Below are 26,236 nucleotides of genomic sequence, written 5' to 3'. Positions count from 1 at the left end.
AGACAGACACATTGCCTGAGGCAAGACCCATGGAAGATGTGATGTTTGGAGGGTATAAACAGGACTCCATGGAGGGACGGAGACAGAGCTTGACTTGCTAGGTCTCCTGTCTTCCCTAATGTTCGCTTCTCTGAGAAAGACACAGAAGAGAACTTTCCCTGGTGTCCCTCCGGGTCCCTCCTGCTGACTCACGCTGAGGCTGAGGCCTGGCTGTCTGTGGTAGGTTGTTCCACCGATGCTGATCTGCGTTTGCTATCCGGACTCTACCGAACTGGACTGCTGGTGTGTCCGTGAAGTGTTTGTGAGCCAGTCAAGTTGCTGCTGCTGACCTGGGAACTGAACTCGGGATTTCCAGACAATAGATGGGAGTTTACTTTCTAAACAGGTCCGCTTTCCCCATATCCTTTCTTTCCTTCTACCTCTGGTGGCTGGTAGGCTAAAAGGGAGCTTAAAGTGTTTAAGAACCATCCTTAAAAATAAGATTTGAAAAAGTTAGAGTTATAGGGTTTTGGAATCCTGCCTTCCCAAGGTGACCTTTGTCATACCGGAGCCTTTTTGGAAGTGTTTCTGTCTGTAGCCTTCTGTGGTAAGGAAGCCAGACACGTTGTTTGGACAGATGTGGAGCAGGTGATGGCCCCAGCAGAGGTGAGGCTGTCTGAAGGGTCAGTCAGGCCTGAAGGCACACTGCAGATCGCCCTCCACCAGTGAGCTTCCTGCTCCTCATGGGTCAGCGCCCCGGCCTCTTTGGCCTCTCTTTTATTTAAAACTCTGAATCACCCTTTGACCTTTCCAATGAAGTATGTGACTATATTCTGGCCTAATCACATGCTCGTTTCTTTTCCAGCAAATTCTAGCTTCCCATGAGAAGTGGGACAAGGGTCCATGGCTGCCCCTTTTTAGGTTCTCCTCACCCCCCTCCCCTGTAGTCTGCTCAGGAAGCAAGACGTTGTCTCTGCAGTGAGCCTCTTTTCTGAAAGCCAGTTGCTGAGGTAGGAAGTGTCTTGCAAACAACCTTTGCTCTTGGGAAAACAGTGAAAACGTCCTTCAGCTGAGGGGCACTGGGGCCTGAGGTTTTCTTGAAGCAGAGGAAAAGATAAAGAAGAAAGAAGAGGAAAAGACATCTCCAGAATGTAAGCTTCCAGGTTTCCTAAGAACCATGCCCTGGGGCTTTGGGGGAAAAGGGAGGGGGGTGTTTTTATGGTCCAACAGCCTACTCTTCCCACTAAACCTTCCTTCTTCTACAATGAGCAGAGACCCATCTGTATAAATCTCTTTCATATCCTTGATATCAATTTACACAACAGAACAAATTAAGGGAGGGAGGGAAGGATCAAAAAGGATTATTCTGGCTTACAGTTTGATAGCGCTGCAGTCCCCTGGAGCAAGGGATACCTGGTGGAGTCACCTCGTCCAAGGAGGCAGAAACACAAGGCTAAGCAGCCTTTAGATGTGCCAACCATGAAGCCGAGAATTCAGTATGGTCAGAGGAGGAAGCGTGACCTTCAAAGGCCTACCCCAGCAGTCTGTTTTCCTCCCTACCAGGACCCATCTCCTGAAGGCCCCACTGTTTTCAAAATTGTACTATCAGCTGGGGCCCAACCATTCAAATCATCAGCCAGAGGGGACGTTTAAGATTCAAAACATACCCCTCCCCCCATGCTCAGGAGGCCCCAGTAAATAGAAATAACCACAACTTCTGGATGGAACTTCAAAACTGGGCAGTCAGGGCATTGCCTGATCTTGGCCTCTCAGGAGAGTGTACGGTTTCTGACCATGAGACACGTCCCACGCACAGATTGGCAGCTGCAATTCGAAACGGCGTTTCCTCTAGATAAAAAGCCCGACGTCTGCCGATTACATGGTCTTTCCGTGAATGAGATGGGATTGGTAACCTGCCTTTGTGGAGTAATTTCTAAAAGTGCTGATGCGTTTCTACCTTGTTTCATTAGCCAGCGCTTATTGGAAGGGGAGGTAGGGAGGAGAATGGAAATGTGCAGTCTGGGGGTCTTGGCTGTGAGTGGGTTTCCTAGGAAACCACCTGCCATCAAGTGCGGCGCCGGCTCTCTGCGGCGTGGAGGAGGGAGAAGTATCATAGTGGATGTATATGGAGAAAAAGAAAAAAAAATCACTGCCTGCGCCCCTAGGTCTTTAATTAATGAAGAACATACACTATTTTCAGAGGAATCCCTTGGAGCCACAGATGAGATGCAGACAGGGATGGTGGGGGTTGGGGATGGGGGCGAACGGAAGGGCGCATTGGCTACATATGGAAATTAAGGAGCACAATTTGGTCCCATCAATGTGTGGAAGAAGAAGAACGAAAAAAAGCAACATGTGAGCGGAAACAAAAGCATCAGCCCCGTTTCTGCTTGGCACAAGCAATAACTGCCTCTAAGAACGAAGGTGAAGTCACTGACTCTTAGCAGATCACAGGCCGTGGTTTGCTTTGTGGAGGTGCATGGCTGTACCCGGGTTAGTTTTATCATCTTCATTCTATGACCCACAGCGTGAGCTGGGGGCCTGGAGGAAAGAGAGCTGGCCGGGGTTAGCATGCCACCTAAGGACGGAATGCATGACCATTAATTGTCCCCGTACACCAGATCATCACAGCACTGCTCCTTCCTGAGAGCGGGAAATAAGATGCTGACAGACTAAAGGAAGTGTGTGTTTCGTCTCATTTTCTATGATAAGATACCCTGACAAATGCAGCTTGTGGGGAAAAAGATCCTTAAAAAGCCCATATAGTTGGGAAGGTAATCAGGAACTTGAAGTCTTAAATAACCTTCAGCGCAAGTCAAGAGAAGAGAAATAACTGCCCCCCCCTTCTTCTATTCTTCTTTCTGTATTCTTACACAAGTCAGGGCCTAGCCTAGGGAATGGTACTGCCCACAGTGGGCTGACTCTCCCCTATATCAGTCAACAATTAAGACACTCCTCCACAGGCTAACCTCAACTAGTTACTTCCTCATTAAGACTCTTCTCGGGTGACTCTATGTTGTCTTAATGGCTAGAAGTAACCAGCCCAGGGAGAATTTAAAGGTTTATTTCTTTGCTTCAAATATAACTAATGTACAAAAGTACTTAGTATTTTATAGGATATAGCAGTCACTTGATAGACTTGTAAATGTATTTATTTTTATTGAAATCCATGTGCTTCCAGGACAAGAATGTTTGGTGCAAGTGAAAGTCCTTGAAAGAGTACACTTGGACTGGGAATAGGTAACACGTGGTGAATTTTAAAGCATTTAGTGTATACGGATTAGATGTAGCTTAGCAGTATAGCACTTGCCTAGCGTGTATGAGGCTATGGGCTCAACTCCTAGAACTGCACATAAACATACAGAATGTGCCTTTTAGTTTCTCGTTGCCATTGTGAGTTCCCGGAAACATCTTAATGAGGATTTGTTGCTTCTGTATTCTGGTGTGTAAATTACGTTTGTTTTCAGTGGAGTGTGTATAATCACATATCACAACTCATTTGTAATTACAAGTGTGGAACTATCTTTTATATTCCTGGGAATGTATAGAGGAAGTAAAATCCTCTATAAGACCAACCTAATAATTTACAAATTGAGTGAACACCATAAGGTCTCGCCCTGGGTTTTAAAGCTATGTGTTTCTGGATCAAAACGTTTTTATAATAATAAAGGGGGAGGGAGTTTCTTTGTTTCTTTTAAAATATATTGAAGGGCTGGATACAGCCCTGTGATGGTGTTTGCATAGCAGGTAATGGGCTTTATTCTCCACCACTGCAAAGGGTGGTGGTGGTGGTGGTGGTGGTGGTGGTGGTGGTGGTGGTGGTGGTGGTGATGGTGGTGGTGGTGGTGGTGGTGGTAAAAGTTTTTTCTTAATTCTGAATCCTTTTAGAAGTGTCTTTCCTGTCTGTGTTCTCTTGACATAGGAAAACCCAGGCTGAGAGCATGGTGATTCTATTTTAGTTGACCCTGTTGACAGATAAAATGATGAGTTTCTATAAAAGAGATAAACACACTGACATGGTTTGCATATGAAGTTTGTGTGCCCCCTGAGCTGGATCCTGAAAGGTGATGCAAATAAAGACGGTGAAAATAGTCTAGTTTCTTGTCACGTCTGACCCCCCTGTTGCAGGCTCAGAAGTAGTAAGAAAGTTCAAGCACCCATCAAATGTTTGGTAGAACTGAGTTCTCTTTGACAACCTCTGAGTAGTTCTATCAATATCTACACAGAAGATCCCTCTCTGTGGCAGTGTAATAGCCAATACCATGACTGTGTTGTTCTAGGCTAGGATGTATCACTGTAAGGTTAAGAATGGCGCCCATAAACTCATGTATTTGAATGTGACTTCACTGAAGAGTGGAGCTATTTGAAAGAACAAGAAGGATTAGGAGGTGTGGCCTGGCTGGAGTGGTTGTGGCCTTGTTAGAGGAGGTGTGTCATTGTGGGTGGGCTTTAAGGTTCAAAATACCATGGCAAGCCTAGGCTGTCTGTTGCTACCCTTCTGCCTAGGATCAGGTGGCAGCTGTCAGCTGCTGTTCCAGCATCTGCCTCCATGCTACTTGCCGGGATGGTAATGAACTAAGCCTCTGAAAGTGTAAGCAAGCCCTCAATTAAATGCTTCCTCTTATAAGAGTTGCCTTGGTCATGATGTCTACACATAGCCATAGAACAGGGCCTGAGATGCACTGGAACTACGTTATCTTCAGACCCTTATGATAGGAGTTGTGTGGACCATCATTCCGTTAAAGACAAAGAAGTGAAGCCACAGACGGTGACTAACTAACTACCTTCCAACCACAGAGAATAGAAGAGTCAGGATTTCCACTGAGGCCATTGTGGGCCTAGAGCCCACAGGCTTATGGGATGTCTGGTATCCCGCTGCGTTTTGCTTCCAGCGTGCAATGCTGCTAGTCTTAAGAACAAAATGGTCACCCATCCAGCATGGCTTTGGACCACCTAGCCCATATTGGATCTTCTGCCTCTTGCTTAATTTGACATATATTATCCTCCAGCTACAGGTTGGCAGATCTAGAAGTCAATACATCCTTGGCTTACAAAATCTACAAAATCAGGCTATCTTTCAAATCACCCCTCTGATCCTAACCTTTGTTTATTTCTCATTAATACATTTTGTTCTGAAAGGAGTTCAAGTAACTACAATAAAAAAAACTTGCATAGTTATGCTTATTAAAGCAAAAAGGAATATTGCAAATGGGGAACAGGAAATGAAGCAAATAGATGATTACATATTTACTGTAATTAAGCATTGCATTAAGTTATTACTCTGTCATTTACCTGTACTGATTACGAACAGATCTGCATTTTCCCCCCAACTCACATATCTGGAATGTGCTATGTAACTTGGGCAGGACAAAGGTTTTTTTTTTTTTTTTTTTTTTTTTTTTGGTTCTTTTTTTCGGAGCTGGGGACTGAACCCAGGGCCTTGCGCTTCCTAGGCAAGCGCTCTACCACTGAGCTAAATCCCCAACCCAGGACAAAGGTTTTTAAGATGAAGATGTGAATATGTCTATCATCAAAGTTTAATACCCATTCTTGGGAGGAAAATTTGAACTACATGAACTTATAACTGAAAATTATACTACATAGAAGCCAGATACGTATTGGGCTGTTAATATTGTAAATACAAATTCTGGAAGGTGAAATTTCAGACAGCTCTGGGAGTGCAAATTACTGGATTTCCAAGATTCTGAAATTCATCAGTGACCTTGTTATTGATCATGGTCAGCAAGGAGGGGTAAGGAGAAGGTCAGAGGAGATCTGGAGAATATCAACGGCTGTAAAATTAACAGAAAGTTGGTAGGAATGCTAAGTATTTGGGCCAGGGGAGACAAATCAGTCATTAAATGATGGCTGTACAAACACAAAGACTGGAGTTTAATCCCAAACACCCATGTCAAAATCAAGCATGGAGACATATCCTATTATTCCCAGCATTGGGAGGCAGAGACAGCGAGATCCCTGGAACTCTATGGAGTCAGTGAACTCTATGCAGAGTGGCAGACTCTGTCTCAAAAGATAAGGTGGAGGAGTAGTTGAGGAAGATGCTGGGCATTACCTTCTAGTCTACATGTGCACTCAAGACATACACACACACACACACACACACACACACACACACACACAGAGAGAGAGAGAGAGAGAGAGAGAGAGAGAGAGAGAGAGAGAGATCATACAAGCTAGATATTGGTTTACTAAGTATTACATTACATTGAAGGCTGTTCTACTGTATTACACCCTACCATCCCAAACCATATTCTATCTGGCTGCTACTTTTGGTACAGTAAATGACAGGTGACAAATTCTGGAGCTAACTGGGCATCCACTACCTCTTAGGCTTTAGTCACACACGAACTCACTTCTTCCTTATTTAAGTGACTCTGTTAGGTGGGTCCTGTTGCAATAAATATATAAAAACCAGTGGGCAGGTTCCCATGCATACCCAGTGGTCACTAGTTCTGGCTCCAACAGGCCATTGGAATTAGTGTTAATTCATCTCAGATTAGTGTCTCTCCTGGTGGCTCTCTGCTAGCCATGAACTCTCTGGTTCCAGCCACCTGGTAAAATCAAGACTCAACAATCAGATTTACATGTTAAATCCTCAATCCATAATACATCCACACAATAAACTTACAACCAGGTGATAAGGATATAAACCGCCCACCTAGATAAGATATAATTTGCCCATCTAGACAACACAAAATTCTATATACATCCATCCCTTGAGAATAGCCATAACAACCATGCAGAAAGGACCCTTAACATCTGCCACCATGTTCACCTTGGCTGCTCCCTTCTCTCCCTCCAGTCTCCTCCTCCTTCAAAACTTTTCTCCTGCCCATCCTTCCTTCTTGTCCAATGACAGGCCCCAATCTATCCTCTACCTGCCTTCACCTGCATAATGACATTAACCTACCGGGTCCCCGTCACAGAAATGAAAAAAATTGAGGTGCAGTGATGTTCAACAATTTGCCCAAGGTCACAGGGCTAAGCAAGAGGCAGAGCTCAGCCTTTTGAGGTGGTTCCTTCATTTCTAAGTTAGATTGTTAAGAAAATATTCTAAGTATCATCCCAAATCTAGCTCCAAGAGCCTGTGGTAAATTAAGTCTACTTTATTATGCTTCAATGGAAAATAGCATCACTCATTAAAAAGAAGTTCTACCCTATTATAAATGCCTTATACCCTTGTACCTGAAGGATGAAAATGTCCCCCCAGATCAGTTTCTACCTCTTATGACAATGATATATTGATGGCATATTACAAACATGTTTTCTATGTCTAAGAAGTTCAGGTTCATATTGAAGTTGAGCCAATCATCACCGTCTGCTCCTAGAAATGTTGTTTGATGCCTCTGGGCCCCCATCTTCTCAGCTATGATAGTAAATGTAATTTTGTGACATAACTATCAAACTATTAATATCTGCAAAACAGCCTTGACATAACTTTCTGTGTACTGCTAAACCAGGTAACTCACGCCTATAATTGTGGTATTTGGAAGTCTGAGGCAAGATGATCATGAGTTCAAGGCTAGCTTGGACCATGTTGAGAGTTCAAGATTACCCAGAGGTACAAAATATGACCCTAATCAAAACAAAAATGTTCGTGTATATAAAAGATTGACTAGGACTATACAAGTAGGGCGCCATAATTATTGGTGACCCTCCTGGGCCATATTCTGGTCACATGTTCTCACTGGTCATTGTCCATGACCCTCTTAAAGATCAGTACTCAAAAAGTGAGTCTCAATAATTTACAAATAGAACTCAGTTCTTAAATCCGTGAGTCATAGTTAGCAAGTGTTATGTTAATGCAGAGCAGAGAATGGGGTGTTTCCTATGAGGAAGGTTAAAGAAATTATTCTTCCCATATTACTCTAAGCCAGCAATGGAATGGATGGCAAGTCTCCTTGCCTGTGGCTTTCTTGCTTACTAAGCAATTCTGCTATATGGCTGTCACTCTCCCTGTGGGTGCTCTAGATACTTCCTCTCTTTGTCCTTCTATGCTATGCTATGTGTATGTTCTGCCTTCGTGTGTGTGTGTGTGTGTGTGTGTGTGTGTGTGTGTGTGTGTGTGTACCCATGGCAACCTTTTTCTAATCAGTCAGAAGTGAGCTTTGAAGTGACCTCATTCATTTTTTTGTTCTGCTAATCAGCCACCAACAGCTTCTGCAGGCCTCAGTTAAATGAAGAAGCAGTGGGACATAGTTCCAAAGGCCCTCTCAGTTCCTAGAGCCTGTTTTTGCATCTTTGCCTACATCTGGTCACTTTATTCGCCAGTCTTTCCTGTGACCCCTTCAGACCTCCACAGTTCTGCTACCCCTCCATGATTCTTCACCACCTGTCTCAGCACCAAGTTTCATATGAAGCAGTCAAGATTCTTTTCCTTAAACCGATTCCCTATTAGACTCCAGGCTTGGGAAGTTACTCCATCTCTTGAAGGCTTGTAGATGGCACCCTACAAGGCAAAGCAAATTTCTACAGGGTACCACGGCATGAGAGGCCCCTTCTGAGTGCTACAAATGGTCCCAAGGCAATATTTAAACATGGGCAAACACCACAGGTATTAATGGGTATTAGTCATGAAATGGCTGTAAAGATATTTACGGTAAAGGCTGGGGATATAGCTGAGGGCGGAACATTTGATTGATGAGCTCAAGGCCCAGGCTTAATCCTCCAATACCGAAATACAAATAGACGTTGTCCGTGGTATTATGTAGTGCAGAGACTCATGAGGTTGAGTGATTTTCAATTTGTGGACTGAAAGCTAATACATTAAGCTTTGCATCCAAAGCAAAGAGACTCGCCTGACCATAATACAGAGTGTAGCAGAACCTAGGAGTGAGGGAATAGGAGGGAGCTCTTCAGGTGAGTAGAGATTGCTGTCTTCCCATCTTGTTTCTCCTCCCTTTCAGATCCAATTCTTAGAGGAGGCCTCCAATGACCAATGCCTGGTGCAATTGCACTGTAACTCCAATTAATTAAAGTTAATTTTTATATGCATTGGTGTTTTTCTTGTATGTATGTCTATGCACCATTTGTGGACAGTGTCTGTAGAAGCCAGAAGACAGTGTTGGATACTTTGAGACTGGAGTTATAGACCATTGTAAACCACCTCATGGGCATCTAGAATGGAACCTGGATCCTTTGGAAGGGGAACCAGTACTCTTAACCACTGAACCATCTCTCCAGTTCTATGATTTGCATCATGATACATCTTTGTGTCAAAAAATTAATATTCTAAGGATGGGATATTTTTAACTGTCAGCTAGCCTGTGATGAGGAAACTGGGGGACACTGAGTACCCTCAAGAGCAGAGAGGTGGTATTCCCCTCCCCCTACATTGGTCTCCTCTTTAGCCTCTCCCTAATGGAGAGGCTTACTCCAGTTTTTCCTAAGTGACGCCCTTTTGCCCCATGCCTTGAAGACAGTCATATTGCATTAGTAACTTGTCATGGCTGTGACAAAATGCCTGTCAAAGGTGGTTAAGAAGGAAGACTTTATTTTGTGTCACAGTTTAAAGGGACACAGTCAGTCATGGTGAACAAAGCATGATAGCAAGTCACATTGTGTCACATCCACAGCCAGGAAGCAGGGATAGTCACATTGAATCACATCTGGAGTCAGGAAGCAGGGATAGTCACATTGTGTCACATCCAGAGTCAGGAAGCAGGGATAGTCACATTGTGTCACATCCAGAGTCAGGAAGCAGGGATAGTCACATTGTGTCACATCCAGAGTCAGGAAGCAGGGATAGTCACATTGAATCACATCTGGAGTCAGGAAGCAGGGATAGTCACATTGTGTCACATCCAGAGTCAGGAAGCAGGGATAGTCACATTGTGTCACACCCAGAGCCAGGAAGCTGGGGTAAATGAACACTGGCACACGGCTTACTTCTCTTTTGTACTTTTCATTTACTGTAAGGCCCAGCCCACTTTCACAGTAGGTCTCCCCATCTCAGCCCAATTTCCCTGGAAGTATCCCCATAAACACACCCAGAGATTTGTCTTCAAGGCGATTCTAGATCCGGTGAACATGGCAGTCGGGAAGATAAATGATCACAGCTACACTTGTGCTTTCCTTTTTTTTTTAATTTTAATTGGGGAAAATCTAGTTAGCCTAGAGTTCTTACCTTAGTCATCATAAGTATATAATTCAACAGCATTAAGAATAGTCGCAGCAGGCATTACCACCAGCATTGTCTATCTGTTTGGCAGATCCCAAAGCTGTGTCCTTATTGAACGGTTTCCAGGGCTGAGTCTGTCTTCCACTGATCCTTGGGCAGCTGCCTGTCTACTTTCTACCTTCATGAATAGGACCTGTCCAGGTGCCTCCGTAAGTGGAACCACACAGTACTTAGTGTGCATCCCTTTGTGAAGGGCTTTTTGCACTTAGTATCATGTACTCAAGGCTCATTCACTTGGTGCTTATGCCAGGTTTCCCTTCCCTGCCAAGGCGAGTAGTTTTCTATCGTTTGCATATAGCATTTTGTTTCGCTCACCCATCATGGGGGAAGACTTGGGCTGCTTCTGACCTTTGGCTGTAGAAATAATGCTGCTATGAGCAGGCATATACAAATAGCCCTGTAAGCCTCTGCTTTTAAGTTTGGGAAGTATATGCCTAGGAAATACTTTTTTAGTTAGTTTGTTTTAAGGAACCACCATTTATTCTCTATAGCATGTTATATTCCCACTAACAGAGAATGTGTCCATTTTTTAAAAATCAAGCTTCAGGTTTCTTTAAGTGTGTGTGTGTGTGTGTGTGTGTGTGTGTGTGTGTGTGTGGTCTTTGTTTTGTTTGTACATGTGCACACACATGTCCATGCAGGAGTGGATAGTACATGTGCACACACATGTCCATGCAGGAGTGGATAGTACATGTGCACATACATGTTCATGCAGGAGTGGATATCGGAGTGTATAGTATCTGGAGGTCAACACTGATTGTCTTCTACCACTCTCTAACTTATGTTTTGAGACATAAGCCTCTAACGGAACCTACAGCTCACTAATTTGGCTTGACTGGCAGACCAGAGAGCTCCAGGATTCTCCTATCTCTGATCTCCAGAACAGGCTTGTAGACGTGTCATTGTGCACCTTGTTTTATGTGGGTCTTAGGGATCTGAACTCAGGCCCTCATGCTTGTGCAGCAGGCACATTATTAATCGAACTGTCTTCCCATTCCTGGGCTTTATTGGCTTTGTACAGTCAATACACTGGCAGCCAACTATAGGCAAAAAATAGAATTCCATATATTTTAGGAGGGTTGGCTTTTTTTTTTTTAATTGACTATTAAAATACTACCTGGCTGAAACTGATTGTCTTTGCCTGACCATACCCAGCCCCACCCCACCTCACCCCACCCCCGCCTTCTTGGTAAACAAGGACATTAAATTAATGTCTAAGATCCCGTCCAGGTCACAATGTCCTGGATGCTTAGGAAAATCTAAGCATTGCTTTCTATGTGTGTATTCTAGGCAAATCCTTCAAATTCACATCCCAGGGCAGATTTCTGGCTAAGGCCAGAGCTTTTGTTTTGGTCTCTCTTAATTCTTTTAGGTGTTTGCTGGAGTTTTGACAGTATTTACATTCTGAGAGGCAGCCACCATGAGACTGTACCTTCTGAGCGGTCAGCGTTTTCCTCAGTCAGATTTTTACTTAAGTCACTTGACAGTTTCCCTTAACCGCAGAAAACCTTGTTCTGCTTCGAAAACCTGGACTCAACAGTTTGCAGATGATGATCAGCCCTGTGTATAAACGATGCGCACGTCTTGGATAACCATTACTGCAGATGGAGAGGAAGCACACTCAAGGGATTTAATAAAAGGAGACTGGAAAATTCCAGTTAAAACTAAATATTTCCCTTCTGCAGCAGGTTAAAATAAAGTGCTGTTCATTCCCTGTAATGCTTCCGTCCGTAACAAAGGCTTTATCATATAGTATTGATCCTGATAAAAAACGGTCACCCCAGCCTTTTTAATGAATCTTCCTTTCTGTTAGAACAAATACATGCTTTGTGATATTTAAAGGGAAGTAAGATTTTATTTAGCCAATCCACCTGTATTGAATTCCGTTTCTACAGCAGGATCCAAAGATATAAGTAACTGGTAGTATATGTGAATCTCTCTCTCTCTCTCTCTCTCTCTCTCTCTCTCTCTCTCTCTCTCTCTCTCTCTCTCTCATCACTCTCTAAATTTGACCAAGCACATGGTGGAAACATTGTGAAGAAGAAAACAGAAGCAACTGTTATAAAGCGTTGGCAAGGAAGGAAGCCATTATAGTGACCTGCAGTTGCAGTGGCCTGTGGGTAGGAGAGAAGAGAAGGCCTATGGGGGTTACCCGAGGAGAATTCATGGGACAAGTAACCTGGAAGGTGGGACACAGCCTCAGGGGGAGCAGCTGGAACCTCATCATTGGATGAAGGTGTGTAGAAGGGTGTTTGGGGCCAAAAGGCAGAACAGGATGAAAACGCTGGGTGTGGTTCCTGGGCTGAGACTGTCACCTAATGAACAGAGAGCAACAGGGACAGGATGAGAAGAGGAACTATTGTTGTAGGGGTTGTGTAGTGCGTCTGCCTTGTTTGCTCATGAAATAGTGATAAATGGCTACTGCTGCTGCACTCTTCCTCCTCCTCCTCCCCCTCCTCCTCCTCCTCCTCCTCCTTTGCTCCTCCTCCTCCTTTGCTCCTCCTCCTCCTTTGCTCCTCCTCCTCCTTTGCTCCTCCTCCTCCTTTGCTCCTCCTCCTCTTCTTCCTCCTCCTTTGCTCCTCCTCCTCCTTTGCTCCTCCTCCTCCTTTGCTCCTCCTTCTCCTCCTCCTCCTCCTCCTTCTCTTCCTTCTTCCTCTATTGCTATGGAACTTAGATTCCACTCCCAAAGTAACCACACAGCTTGGCCACATACAGACCAGTCAATACACTTCTTTGTCTTCACTTACATCTCCTGGGTGGAGACTTTTCAAGAAACTTTCTCTACCCATGTTTGGGGCCATAGGCACCCAGTAAAATCAGCACCACCACTTAAGCACAGAAACCTTATCTAATCTCCATCCCCTGGCTCCACCTTCAATCTTCTTTCTCCTTGGCATGTGCCTTTATGTCAGGATCTGTCTTCTCACTCTAAGCAAAGCTCCTCAGACGCACAGTCATTGCCTCTCCCATTATCCTGTAGACAGAGTCTCTGCCATGCAGTGGCAAGGGCTGGCCACTTACTTGCCATGTGGCCTGACCCAGGCTTCTGGCCAGACCCCAGCACTCCTGGGACCCTCTTTTATCTGAGAAGGATAATAACAAATTTCTTATTCCTTTAGACTCCCAGTCTTGTGTGTGTGTGTGTGTGTGTATACATATATATATGTATATATGTGTGTATGTATACATATGTGTATATATATGAATATGTATGTATATATGTGTGTGTGTATGTGTGTATACATATATATGTATATATATGTGTGTGTGTATACATATATATGTATATATATGTGTGTGTGTGTCACTCTATTTTAGTTTTTTTAGAGACAGTTATTAAAGGGTTAATAAATACAATGCAATAGTCTTTCCTTTCTTTGTTTAGACATAGAGAGGGAAACTAGACCACAGATGGACCGATCTAAGACAGACTGAGGAAATCAACACAAGATAATTAACTACGGGAAGTACCAAGAAGAGAAAGGAAGAGAACGTCTCAAGGAAAAGGGTTGATGCTTAGTGAAGTACAAATGACATGTAAAGTTCAATGATCCTTGTTGGCGTTAAGGATGCTGATGACATCCATCTCAATGGGTTGCAGTGAGTACCATGTAATACCTACATAATACTCCCCAATGGAAGTCAGATACCTCTTTGGTTAAAGTAGACTCCTCTCATACGAGCTGTGCATTCTGGAGTCTTACATTTAGATGTCCTCCAAAATCTACAGTCATACAATTTTGCACAAATAGTAAGGAACAAGATACTATTTCTAAAGTGTTTGGTAGAACATGAACACACATAAGAGGTCAAGGCAACAGATTATAGCGAGTGCAGGACCATCATACAAATGTATATTTCAGGATGCTCTAGAATTGGACCGGTACTGCTGACCAGGAAGCTCGGGGTAACAATCCCTTGTAAGAAGAACTATTTTTTAGTTTCCATGATCATTTGAGAAAAACAAAATAAAATGTCCACTGCTCAGTATACAATTTCAGCCATTTTTACCACAACCCACTTAAGATGTGGAATGGTGTTGTTTATGCTGTGACAAGCACAGCTCCGACATCCTCCTACCACAGTCACACCTCGCCTTTGACTACCAAATTTTAAATTTCCGTTGACTTCATCTGTATCTTCCTGTCCCTGCTATTTGTGTGTTACAATTTGTTGTGGTTACAATAGCAACACCGTGATAACAAGCATGTTAACAGACAAAAAGCCAGACACACTCACCACTCAGAACGGTGACTCTCTTTAATGTTGGTGAGTAGGTTAAATTTCCTTGATCTCTGGCAGCATCAGAAAGATAACAATATAGAGGGAACTAACAAATTTTGCGATCGTGGCTATAAGACCTTACTATATAACTAGAATACATCCTTGTGTTTATAGGAAGTTGAATGTAGCTGATTTCTCCTGCTCACCATGCTCTGAAATCCTTTGCTGAACATGTTGGTGTTATTTACATATGACTAGGGGCTAGTCACAATGAGAGTGACCAGTAAATGCTCCTGAATGAACGAACGGGTTTATCAGTTCCCTCATGGATCCCCACTAGCTGGAAACACAGCAATTCATTTTCCAGTTCAATCTATTCTAAACCTTTTGGGATCTCAGTTTGCCTGCTAGATTACTGAAGTGGTCTTTGTAAACTGGGGTCCAATTTAAACTTTCCCCTGTCTAGCTTACAGATGAATGAGTCTCAGATTATGGTTATTTTATTTGACTTTGTCCATTCCTGTGGGTAACTTCTAATCTACTTTTTTATCTGCTGAACTGGCTACTTCCCCAGTGGTGTATCCCAAATACTTGCTGTTTCTCCTGGACATGTGTTCATCGTCCATCTCCCTCACGATGGCTTCCTTTCTCCTTCTCCTTCTCCTCCTCCTCCTCCTCCTCCTCCTCCTCCTTCTTCTTCTTCTCTCTCTCTCTCTCTCTCTCTCTCTTTCTCTCTCTGTCTCTCTGTGTGTATGTATGTATGTGTGTATGTGTGTGTATGTGTGTGTATGTATGTGTATGTGTGTGTATGTATGTGTGTGAGTATGTGTATATATGTGTGTGTTCATGTGGAGGGTACATAAATATGCATGTTTTTGTGGAAGGCACAGGTTAACCTCAACTGTCACTCCATAGGACACTGACTTTTTTATTTTATCTTTTGAAGACGCGGACTTTACTGACATGGAGGTCACCAATTCAACTAGTCTGCCTAACCAGCCAGCCCCAGGGACCCTGTCTCTGACTTCCCAGTGCTGGGATTACCAATGGGCATCACAACACAAAATGATTTTTTGTTTGTTTGTTTTGTTGTTGTATGTGAATTGGAGCTACCCCACAGTGGTCTCTTTTCTGAAAGAACACAAGGGCATATAGGACTGTGTATGAAGCAACTCTGTCACAGTTATGGCTTGAGATAAGCCGTGTGTGTGTGTGTGTGTGTGTGTGTGTGTGTGTGTGTGTGTGTGTGTGAGAGAGAGAGAGAGAGAGAGAGAGAGAGAGAGAGAGAGAAGAATGAACAAAATATGTTCAGATAGAAATAAAATTAGAGGATCCAGAAGTAAAGAAAATGCAGCCTGTGCCCTCAGGAGAAAAGCTTCACACACAACTGATGACTGCTGAAGAGGAATCCAGGCTAGGAATGTGAGAAGTGGGGAGGGGCATCTGTGGAGTCTCTTCCCTGAGAATAGGTTTTTCTGGGCTGCGTAGTGTGAACTACCATGTGCCCCTACCTCCTGCGGTCAGTTTAAGACTCATACTAAGTAAACAGTGTCTTGATGTTGAGATCATTATGTCCTGATAGCTTTCAAGTCACAAAGCAAAACCCCAAATAAAGAGGCCTTAGTGGGAAAGGAGGGAAGAGAGAGAGAAAGATGCCAAAGGAGGCCTCTGTTCAGTCACATGCAACGCCCTTTGACTCTCCTCATAGCTTCAAAACCCATACAGTTCACAATGGAATTAAAACCCCAGTGTGACTAGCTCACGTGCCCACCTGTAGTCTGTATATCTGATCTCAGGATTGGAATACATCCTTCCACAGAGGCTGTGTGTCCGACACTCCCTCCAACCACGATGAACCTGCTCTCCAAATAACTGCAAGCCTTCTGGCTTACATTTTTTGTGTAAATGTCCCACCGCCCAAAAGCATGCAGAGGAGAGGAATGGGGAAAGACCTCAAACCTGCTGTTTCTACTGTATTCTTTTTTGTTTTTCCTGACAAAACCTTTGCAAATTCCCCCACAGAGAGGCCACCAAAGGCTGGCAGAACTCTCTCTTCCTGGTTTTAAGAGGTAAGCTCAGCCTCCCATCCATCCCCATCTCCTACTCCCAGTGCACTGGCCCAACCCTCCGTTTTCTTCAGCATTTCCAGAACTGCTTGATGAACAAGCTGGAAAGGATTGTAAGGTGCTCGGGGAACTCCCACATTGAATGTGTGTTTGAGTTTTGCGCCCCACTGGTCAGGGAAATTGCCTGTGTGGCTGCAGATGAAAGGGTAACCCACAACCAAGCAGAGGTCTTCAATCTGGGCCCTGTGCTATGTGGTGGGGGCGGGGAGGGGTGGGGGTTTGGAGCAGAAGCTAAGAGGTTATTATTACGGTTAAAAGAAAAAGCCAGAGATGCATGATTGCAACAATCTCGACCCCAGCAAGGGCATCTTATAAGCCCTGCAAGGAAGAAGGGCCTGGTGTTTTGGGTCAGTGGTCTACAGAATTTGGCCCCGTATAGCCAGAGGCTCAGTGTCATATTCCCTTCTGTCCTCTGAGCAAAGGTGTTGAACCGTGCACTTCCTCAAGCCTAAACTTCTCAAAGTAGACTGACAGATGGGTCAGGGCTTCAGCTGAGGGTTTCGCCTCAGATATCTGTTAGGAGAGGTGGAGCAAACCCAGGGATAGCCACAACCTTACACGAGACTGCCTGGTATATCACTAGTGTCTGTTTCACAAAGTCACACCGAGCTGGATTTCATCATTGAGGCCGAGTAGTGAGGCCGAGATGATCCAAGGAAGCCACTACACAGAGGAGATGGCAGAGTGGTTGGGACGGTGGCTTGGGAAACTGGCAGAGGCCCCAGAAGGTTTCCTGTCTCCATGCTGTTGTCTCTTTCCAACTAATCTGATGGCCTCTCCCAGCAAACAAAGGTTTCAATTCACCCCTGCCTCCCATCTTTCTGTGTTATTACTCACTTTAGTGTTTTAGATGCAAGAATTAGAGGGAAGTCTGAGAACTCCATAATTAATCATTTCCTTTGTCCTAGCAAATGTCTAACTTGGGGATTTTATGGTTGGGATGCATAACACATACTACAGTTAGAGGCTAATGGCATATTAATAGCAATAACAGCAGACAAACATTCCCTAGTATTGCTAACTCTTTCTGAAAGAAAGTCTTCCACATTCCCTCTCCACAGAGCCAGGCATACAAACCAAGGGTGTTTTGATTTTTACCTTAGTGCATCAAAATCAGACTGAAGATTGCATTCTAACTTAGAAACACCAAATCCCACCTTAGAAAACTGATACCCAGTTTAGAAGTTTTCAAAGCCAAAAATATACACATACCTGTGCATGTATATATTCCAATGGGTAACAATGCTTAGTGGTTCATTATTGTCATGGTTTGAATATGCTTGGCCCAGGGAGTGGCCCTATTTGGAGTTATAGTCTTGTTGGAGTAGGTGTGTCACTGTGGGCATGGGCTTTAAGACCCTCATCCTAACTTCCTGGAAGTCGGCATTCTGCTAGCAGCCTTCAGATAAAGATACAACTCCTCCTGCACCATGCCTGGCTAAATGCTGCCATATTTCTGCCTTGATGAGAACGGACTGAGCCTCTGAACCTATAAGCCAGCCCCAATCAAACGTCATACGTATAAGAGTTTACCTCGGTCAAGGTGTCTGTTCACAGCAGTAAAACCCCAACTAAGGCAATTACCCAAGCTATATGCATACTTAGCTATCACAGTCACCACTCTGTTGATTTCATGTTGCTGTGACAGAACTACCTGGGAGGACCTATTTAAATCAGGAAAGATTCGAGGAAAAAGAAGTATTGGTCACAACAAGGCAAGCATGCTCCCCCCACCTGTGTGCACGTCCAGGGTCTCAGGGAAGGGGAGTGTAATCTGCACAGAAGGGAAGCCAGGCACCAGGCGGCTAGACCCAGCGCAAAGACCACAGCCCGAGAGGATGCAGGGAGCCTGTGTGCAAAGACGACGCCTGGGCCACTGCCAGAGAACAGGGAAGGGGCTGTCCTGTGGAAGGAGCAGAAAGAACGTTTCCACCCAGCTTCAGCCACGAGAAGCCAGCTACCAGGTGCCCACAAGGTGGAAGATTTGGCAGCATGTGGGCAAGGAGGTTTGCCAACTTCAGAGAGCAAAGGCTGGCTTCTTTCTGTCGAGCGTTAGTGAAAGCTATTGATATCCAGGGGTCACACTTCCTCTTACACTTTGGACGCCTCCCAGAAGCACTGAAAACAGAGAGTAGAAACATGTTCACCCAGCCATAGGACGCAGAGCCAGCGGCTGCAGCAGGACCTGCAAGAGTCCCCTGGCATGCGTGTCGTGATGACTCTTCTCTCAGGAGAAAACCATCTATCGGGTGCTGTTTCCAGGGGCCACCTACTACCCGGCACATAGGCCACCAAGGAATTTTCCTTCCTGGTGGGGCATTGTTAAAGTCAGATTTCTGCCCCGGGAGCTAATTCTCCTTTGGCATTGTCCCAGTTTTGAGCTGACATAGTGTAAGCTGTGTTCTACAGTTTGTGTCCTAATAATCATGCTCTTGGTATAAATTATTAGTAATTTTAAATCAGTAAGCGTCTCCCGGGACTCTCAGAGGGCTGTTTTGTTCTACTTTGTTTTGCTGATTTAAATCAAGTGATTAAAGAAGAAAAAGATGCTTCCTTGCCTCGGTTCACGCTGTTAACTAGATTCACAATAATGAACCAGTTCTCGGCAATACACAATGGTGGAGAAAGCAGGAAAGGAAGACAGGCCTGGGGCTGACTCATCGGTGGTGGAATCCTTGTTACACAAGTCCTGCGTTCAGAGAGTCCTGGGAGGGGAAGAAACATGGCCTTGTTGGGGAAGCTCCCCCACTGTGGCTGGACACGCTTGCCAGGAGGCTTTCTCTCAAGCAGAAAGCAAAACACATCATACAGCGTTGGGTCTCTCCAGGACCAGCTGACCTACCGCAGGCAGTCAGCAATTCGTCAAGGCCTTTATCTCTTCTGATCTCCTGACCCAGTGATGGGGAATGAGGGGGGCACACGGAGTGAGGCGAGGTTAAGGGAGGACTGCAGACATGTCATTAGTGATGGCAGCCATGATGGCAGTGACGTAATGGGAGCACTAGCCATGCACACAGCACTTTGCAGTCCACACAGCAGCACCGTGCATTCCCTCTGTCTGGACAGCTAGTGGCACATCTACAGTAGCACACAGGACACTGTATCCAAAGACCAAGAACCTTCTACTGAATGTTTGCTAGGCAACTATTCATAATATTTGTTGGACGAAGGCACGAGCAAGCAAGCAAATTTATTTTACTATCACAAGAGAAACGTACCAAAAATTTGCATCAGGTTTGAGAACTCTGGACTCTTGGGATATGGTGGTAAACGAGATCTGCTCTCAGCAAGGTCTCCTTAAAATGGAAAGGAGAAACTTACATCTCTAAGAACTTATAACAATAAATCAAAGTATAAGAAGTGATAGGGGACATTGCCAAAGTACAACAGCTGAGGGTTAATTGGAGTTAATTGGAGGGTTAATTTTTTTATTTATTTATATGTATGCATGTATGCCCGGATGACTTTGTGTGCACCACGTGTGTGCAGGATGGATGGAGGCCAGCAGAGGGTGTTGGAGCCCTAAGACAGGAGCTACATGTGGTTGTGAGTGACCCAAGTAAGTGCTAGGAACTGAACCTTGGTCTTCTGCAAAAGCAGTAAGTTGCTCTTAACTTCTGAGCCATTCCTCCAGCCGCGAGGAAAACCTTTTAGAGAAAGAATTTGAGAAGGTTTGTGGAGGTTGGGTCTGATTTCAACCGCAGGAATGTGGTATTGTTCTTAAGGGGATGGAGTCTTGGATAGAGACATGTAGAGAGAAGCGGGTCCATTGAAGCAACAATGAACGGTGCTATAAGAATGGGGCAAGGCAGGTTGGGGATTTAGCTCAGTGGTAGAGCACTTGCCTAGCAAGCTCAAGGCCCTGGGTTCGGTCCCCAGCTCCGAAAAAAAAATAGAGAAAAAAAGAAAAGAAAAAAGAATGGGGCAAGGCTAGGAGAAGCAGATCCTAAGTTAAAGGGCTGCAAGGTAATGGGTGCAGGAGCGAAGGACCATGGGGCAGAGGCAGGCTTTCTCATGGTGTCAGTTACCAGATGTGAAAATCGAGACACAGAGAAGTCAAGCCCCACAGCCAGGAAATAAACCTGGGTGCTTGGCTCCAGTCTTCTCTAACTTAGTCAGGAGTGTACTTGTGGTGCACAGGTCACAAGTGCATCGGGACTTTTATGTATGTGGCAGAACACAAAAAAATCACACACTTCCTTAAACCATTGGTTTTGTTTTTTTTTTGTTGTTGTTTTTTTTTTTTTGTTTTTTTTGTTTGTTTTTGTTTGTTTTTGCAGTTTATTCCTTTGATTGGTTTGGTGTTTCGGGGGGGGGGGTTGTTGTTTGTTTGTTTTTGTAACTTAGTTGTACAGTTTTGAAGCCGAGACTTTATAGAGGACAGCATCCGGGTGCAATGTCAAAAACTTGGATACATCTGTGGTACTGGGACCTCTCATGGCGACCCTCTAAAACCCCTCTCTATGTAGTTTCCCCAGAGCAAGGAAGAGCTCCCCCTACTGTCCAAAACAAGGAAGAACTTAGCTTGCTCTTGGTTATAACAGCCCAAATTGTGTGATTGTCTACCCATACACCATATAAATCTATACATGAATGACAAAAGAAGCATGTGACATTGAAAGACAGGAAACGTGGCAGTCTATTCCAGAGCCAGGGCTAGTTAACTCCACAGTCCAACCATATCATCAAAAGCAAAGTTCATTCCATCTCCTCAATGTGAGGTTCCCCAACGACAGCTTCCGCCTGCAACTGGGCAACCTCCCAACCCCCTTTACCTGGTCACTTTCCCCATCAGCTCCCATGTTGCTTCCCAAGAGTAGCCTTTCCTGTCTCCCCCAGCTCTCGTTCACCCTCAGAGGGTCTTCAGTACTGGATACTGGCTGTGGTGGTATACGCTTGGATTCGGTGATCAGTGCTACAAGGGAAGGAACCCCATGCACTCTTGCATCGCTGCCCACTATTAGAGCCCAGAAGCTCAAAAACACATCAGAACAATAGTTCTCATAGAACAATAGTTCTATGAGAGACCCAGGAACCCAAGTACCACAAAATAGGACAAATTTGCTGCTGGTGGCTTACTCTCTGGAGCCTTTTCTTCAAGACAATGTATGTGGATTTCTCCCCACCTCAAGTCCTTCTTCCTGTAACGTGCACGTGTTCAACTGAGTACCACAGTCCCCAGCTCTCGGAGATTGTGAGCATTTGCACACCTTGAAGCATTTCTCTGGCAACAGCTGTTGGCCCAAGAATAGTCCATGATTTAATGTGGCTCAAATAGACCCAATGGGTCGTATTCAAGTCAGAGAGGAGAGCTTCCTCAGAGGTGGGGAATAAACAAGGTTACTGGTGGTCGAGGTGTAGTAAAGGCACGGGAGGAGCAGAAAAACAAAATATACAGACTCCTGAGGAAGTAGGAAAAGGGCAAGAGGCCCTGGTGATGGTGGGTATGATATTCAGAGGAAGGAAGGCAGTTGTCTCAAGGAGATGTCGTTTTTTAGCTTGGGCACGTGTGTAGACAGATGGAGGTCCTTGGGACTGAGCTGGAAAACACTGGAGGAAATAAGACTCTTCTGAGCAAGCCTTTCACGGACGGTCCCACCGTCCTCAATTCCGTAGAGTAGAGATGCACCTCTGCCTCGTGCTTGCCCCTGTGGCCCTGTGTTGGACCCTGGTTGTTCTGCTTCTCATAGTCTTGCTTGTGGCAACGGTGTTTTATTTACTACCACCATTTTCCCCACCTCCTCCCAGGCCTGCTAGCTCCGTGATAGCGGGAGCTGTGGTATGCCTTTGTGGGTGTGTGGATGAGTGAGTATGTGCGATTGCGTGTCCTGTGGTAAACGGTTGATTCACTGCAGCCAGGGGCAGATTAATGTTTGCTTGCATTATGAAGGTCAGATAGCCACACTTGGCAGGAAAGTTGCATTTGGACCTTGAAGCAGGCGAAGTAGTCGCCTTAGCAGCTCTTCTGATCCTGATTATGCCTTCGTCTAGTGATTGCAAGGCTTAAAGAGGTCATCCCATAAGCATTTTACATTACTATTTGTGTGTGTGTGTGTGTGTGTGTGTGTGTGTGTGTGTGTGTGTGTTGGTCCTTGGGAGACAAGGACTTTTAATTCCTGAGCCATCTTGTTGGTCCCCAGTGTGATTCTTAGGTATAAAATTGGACCTGTGCAAACCTTAGACTGGTAGTGTGGTCATGTGCTTACATTTCCTACATTACCTTTTGTCGTTGGGTGAAGCAAATACACTGTCCCTTCTTCCTTGTTAATAGTTGAACAATTGCTTCCAGAGCCCTAAAATATCATTTCCAAAGCTGTGGCGAAGCAGTTGGTAAACGCTACTCGTAATTGTTTAATATCGCTACCACATTTGCTTACAAGAAAAGAGAGACAACTCGCCATCAATCAGGAAGGGAATATTCATAGACAGCGATCATGGAGGATGCGCTGCAATGTCATGGCAACCATCCCCCAGCCCCAGACTTGATTGCTTACATTGCATTCCTAGTCATAGACGTGCTGCTCCATTAACTGCACTTTCTTCGACCTCGTTTGTGAAGGGGAAGCTGGGAAGCGGCCCAACATACACTCACTATGAGAGAAGCACAAGATCAGACACATGTACTCTCCTCTGGATGCAGCCAATGGCAGTATTCAAAGTCACCATGAGCCACCAAGAAAATTATCACACCTGAAACAAGAAATCTAGGGAAGATCAGGTACCTCTGTTAGAGAGAGAGCTGTTTGCGATCCATATTCACAATCTGGTTCTGTTGTTACTATACACTAAACCTCAGTCTCCTCTTCTGCAAAGTGGGGACGCACAGAGGCTTTGCAGAACAACTACAGCTCAGACGATGCTAGCAGCGTCTGGCACGGAAAACAAACTCAATAACCAGTACTGGAATCATTGTGTCTAAAAATCACAAAGGAGGGCCAGTGACAATGGCTCTGTAGGTAAAGGTTCTCGCAACCGAGCCCCGCAACTTGGGCTTTATCCCTGTGACACACACATTTTGGAAGAAGAGAGCTGACTTCCTGAAAGTTACCCTGTAACCACCCCCTGCTTCCACACAGGCATGCATGCGTGATACACACGTGTTAAAATGTAATAATAAAATAAAATCAAGATCCACATGTGGTGGTGCATACATGTAATCTGAGCACTTGGGGAGGTGAGGGAAGAAGATATCAAAGAACTGAAAATATGTATCTATGTATGTACGTACATATGTATGTATTCATGAATACGTGTATGAATGTATATATATATGTATGTGTAGATGATAAAAGATGGATGGATAGATAGATAGATAAATAGACAGACAGACAGACAGACAGACAGACAGACAGATTCAATCACATAAGTTAAGGAGAAAGTAGAGACCCAACGTAGGTCTTCTGATTCTGGTCTCAATAGACGACACTGCCTAGCTTCATTAAACTTTAATAAATCAGCTAGGAGCCTCCACGATGAGAAAGTGATGTCTGATCATGAGGCAGATTCAGAATTCTGTGCCCAGACACTAACACTGCTTGTGTTTCAAGGGAACACTGGTGTGAGTTTCTGGCCATTGGATTAAAGATTTGCCCAAAACCAAGTTTGTCTCAGTCTTCCTAAGGGAGACAGAGCATAGGTTATGGACTGCATTACAGATTATCATTAAATGGTCCAAGTGTGTGTTCAGTGTGATTTGAATGGGGAATGTCCCCCGTAGGCTCACACATTAGACACTTGCTCTCCAGCTGGTGACATTATTTCGAATAAGGTTCCACTTCCTGTTTGGTAACTTCTGAAGGTCATACAAGCTTGGCGTTGTTCCATAACAGGGCAAAACCGTAAAGAAATCTGCCTGGAGTCAGGCTTGCTGTTGTTTCTTTTTGAAGTAGATACCCTTACAGTTGTGTGGTGTACGGTGCTTTCTGTGGATTTTCTTGTTTCGTCTCAGAAGCTAGGGCCCTGACTTCCATGCAACAACTAGAGACAATGGAGTTAGAGTAGACCTAGTAACTCAGGCAGAAGGTTCAGATGGGCTTGGGGTTCATTTCTGACCTCTCTTCTAGAGCCAGCCACACTCACACGCTGTAATAGTACAAGGTTTATGGCTGACATAACAAAATTATTTTGTACCAGGAACAGTCGTGTATACGGGGAGGCCATCTTTATAGCCGCCCTGTAAGGTGCATACATCGCCATATAACTGATGAGGAAACCGAGGAACTGGTAGGTGAAGTAGTTCAAGTGGCCAGCTACACTGCGATGGCTCCCAAGTACACACTTGGTCCTTAGCATGGTGGCCTTTGCACGGAAGTGTGTTATCTAAGATCCATTAGGCAGATTCTTGGAACCCTACTAGAACAACTGAACCAGAACTTGTGTTCTAATAAGATCCATAGGCACCAGGCACGCATATAGTACAGAAGCAGACAGGCAGAAGAATACCTATACTATCTATTTTTAAATTTAAATAATCCCCAGTGGATTCAATAAAGGAGGAGACCCAGTAATGTAGGCTCTTACAACGCAGAATGATACCAGGAAAACTGTCCTTATGTCTCACAACTTCCCAGAGGGAGACAAAGGAGAGCATTTGCCCTAACCACAGAGAGGGACTAAAGCCCAGAACCACAGATGTCAGCTAGATCTGTGTGCTAACTAACCCAGTAGCCGCCACCATAATAGACAAACCCTTTCTCTTAGTGAGTTCATAAAACTGATTTTTTCCTCATACATATAGAGTCAATCAATAGATGGAGCTCTCTTCACCATCAAACTAGACATGGTCCCCAGGTTTCCCTTCACGCCCCAAAGCTACCGCTAAGCAAAAGGGAAGGTTAAAAAAAAAAATACATGCTCGGGGAGGGTTAGTGAAAAGCCAGCAGTCACAGCTACAGTTGCCTGGAAATGATTAGCACTCAGTTGTTCATTAATCCGTTCGATGGGTTTACTGAATAATAAACAAGATCTGTTTACTCAGCTCTACGCTCACGGATCATTCAACAGATGTTTTTCTAACAGTTGATGGAGGGAGAATCTTAGACTAAGAAAGTGTAAATCTGGAGGGACGTTCTGAGTGGGTATCAATATGCATGAGTGCTCTGAAAATGAGAGAGAGAGAGAGAGAGAGAGAGAGAGAGAGAGAGAGAGAGAGAGAGAGAGAATATAAATAAAGGCCTGATTTAGGCAAGAAGAGAGTGAGCTTGGGGAAGCCCTCCTGGAAGAGATAATGAATCTAGCTTCAGTGTAGGGAAGGGGCCATCTACTTCACAAGGGAGTGGAGTACAGAGATCCCAAACTCCAGACGATGCAGCATGTAGATGTCATGGAGGAACTCAGGTCAAGGAGCAGACATATTGGTAGACAGGATGGCAGAGCGACAGAAGGGCTGGGAAATAAAATTCAGACCTGGCTGATTTGTCCGTCTCCTGGGGGATGAGTAGAATGGACCCAGGACCTTCCTCATCCTGAAGAAAATATGCAAATACTTGTGTTATGTCACTTTCTTGGGGGGGGGAGGGGATGACACTGCGTGTCCATCCCTAAATGCCCTTTGTAATCTACGAGAGAGGAGGTGCAAGCTGTTTAAATTCACTCATATTTTATAATCCGGGAACAGCTGTCACCTGCTGTGCCCTGGGGAACTCATTACTTACAGAGGGACATGCAGATTTCACACACTCCCTCAGTCATACTTGGCCATGGGCAT

At 44.6% G+C, this 26,236-nt stretch overlaps 1 protein-coding gene and 1 long non-coding RNA gene across 3 annotated transcripts in view; both read left to right on the top strand.

Moving 5' to 3' along the window:
* Positions 1 to 26,236, top strand: part of Frmd4a (FERM domain containing 4A) — a 590,863-nt gene that overhangs the window by 163,824 nt on the left and 400,803 nt on the right. The gene's annotated exons all lie outside the window — the stretch shown is intronic.
* On the top strand, positions 3,846 to 25,928 carry LOC120097896 (uncharacterized). Its single transcript, XR_005495758.2, has 2 exons — positions 3,846 to 12,416; positions 13,566 to 25,928. It is a non-coding gene; the product is annotated as an uncharacterized LOC120097896 (long non-coding RNA).

Source organism: Rattus norvegicus, chromosome 17 (assembly GCF_036323735.1).
Source record: "Rattus norvegicus strain BN/NHsdMcwi chromosome 17, GRCr8, whole genome shotgun sequence".
Classification (NCBI taxonomy): domain Eukaryota; kingdom Metazoa; phylum Chordata; class Mammalia; order Rodentia; family Muridae; genus Rattus; species Rattus norvegicus.
Note: the sequence above shows the minus strand (reverse complement) of the source record. Positions and strands in the feature narration are given on the sequence as shown.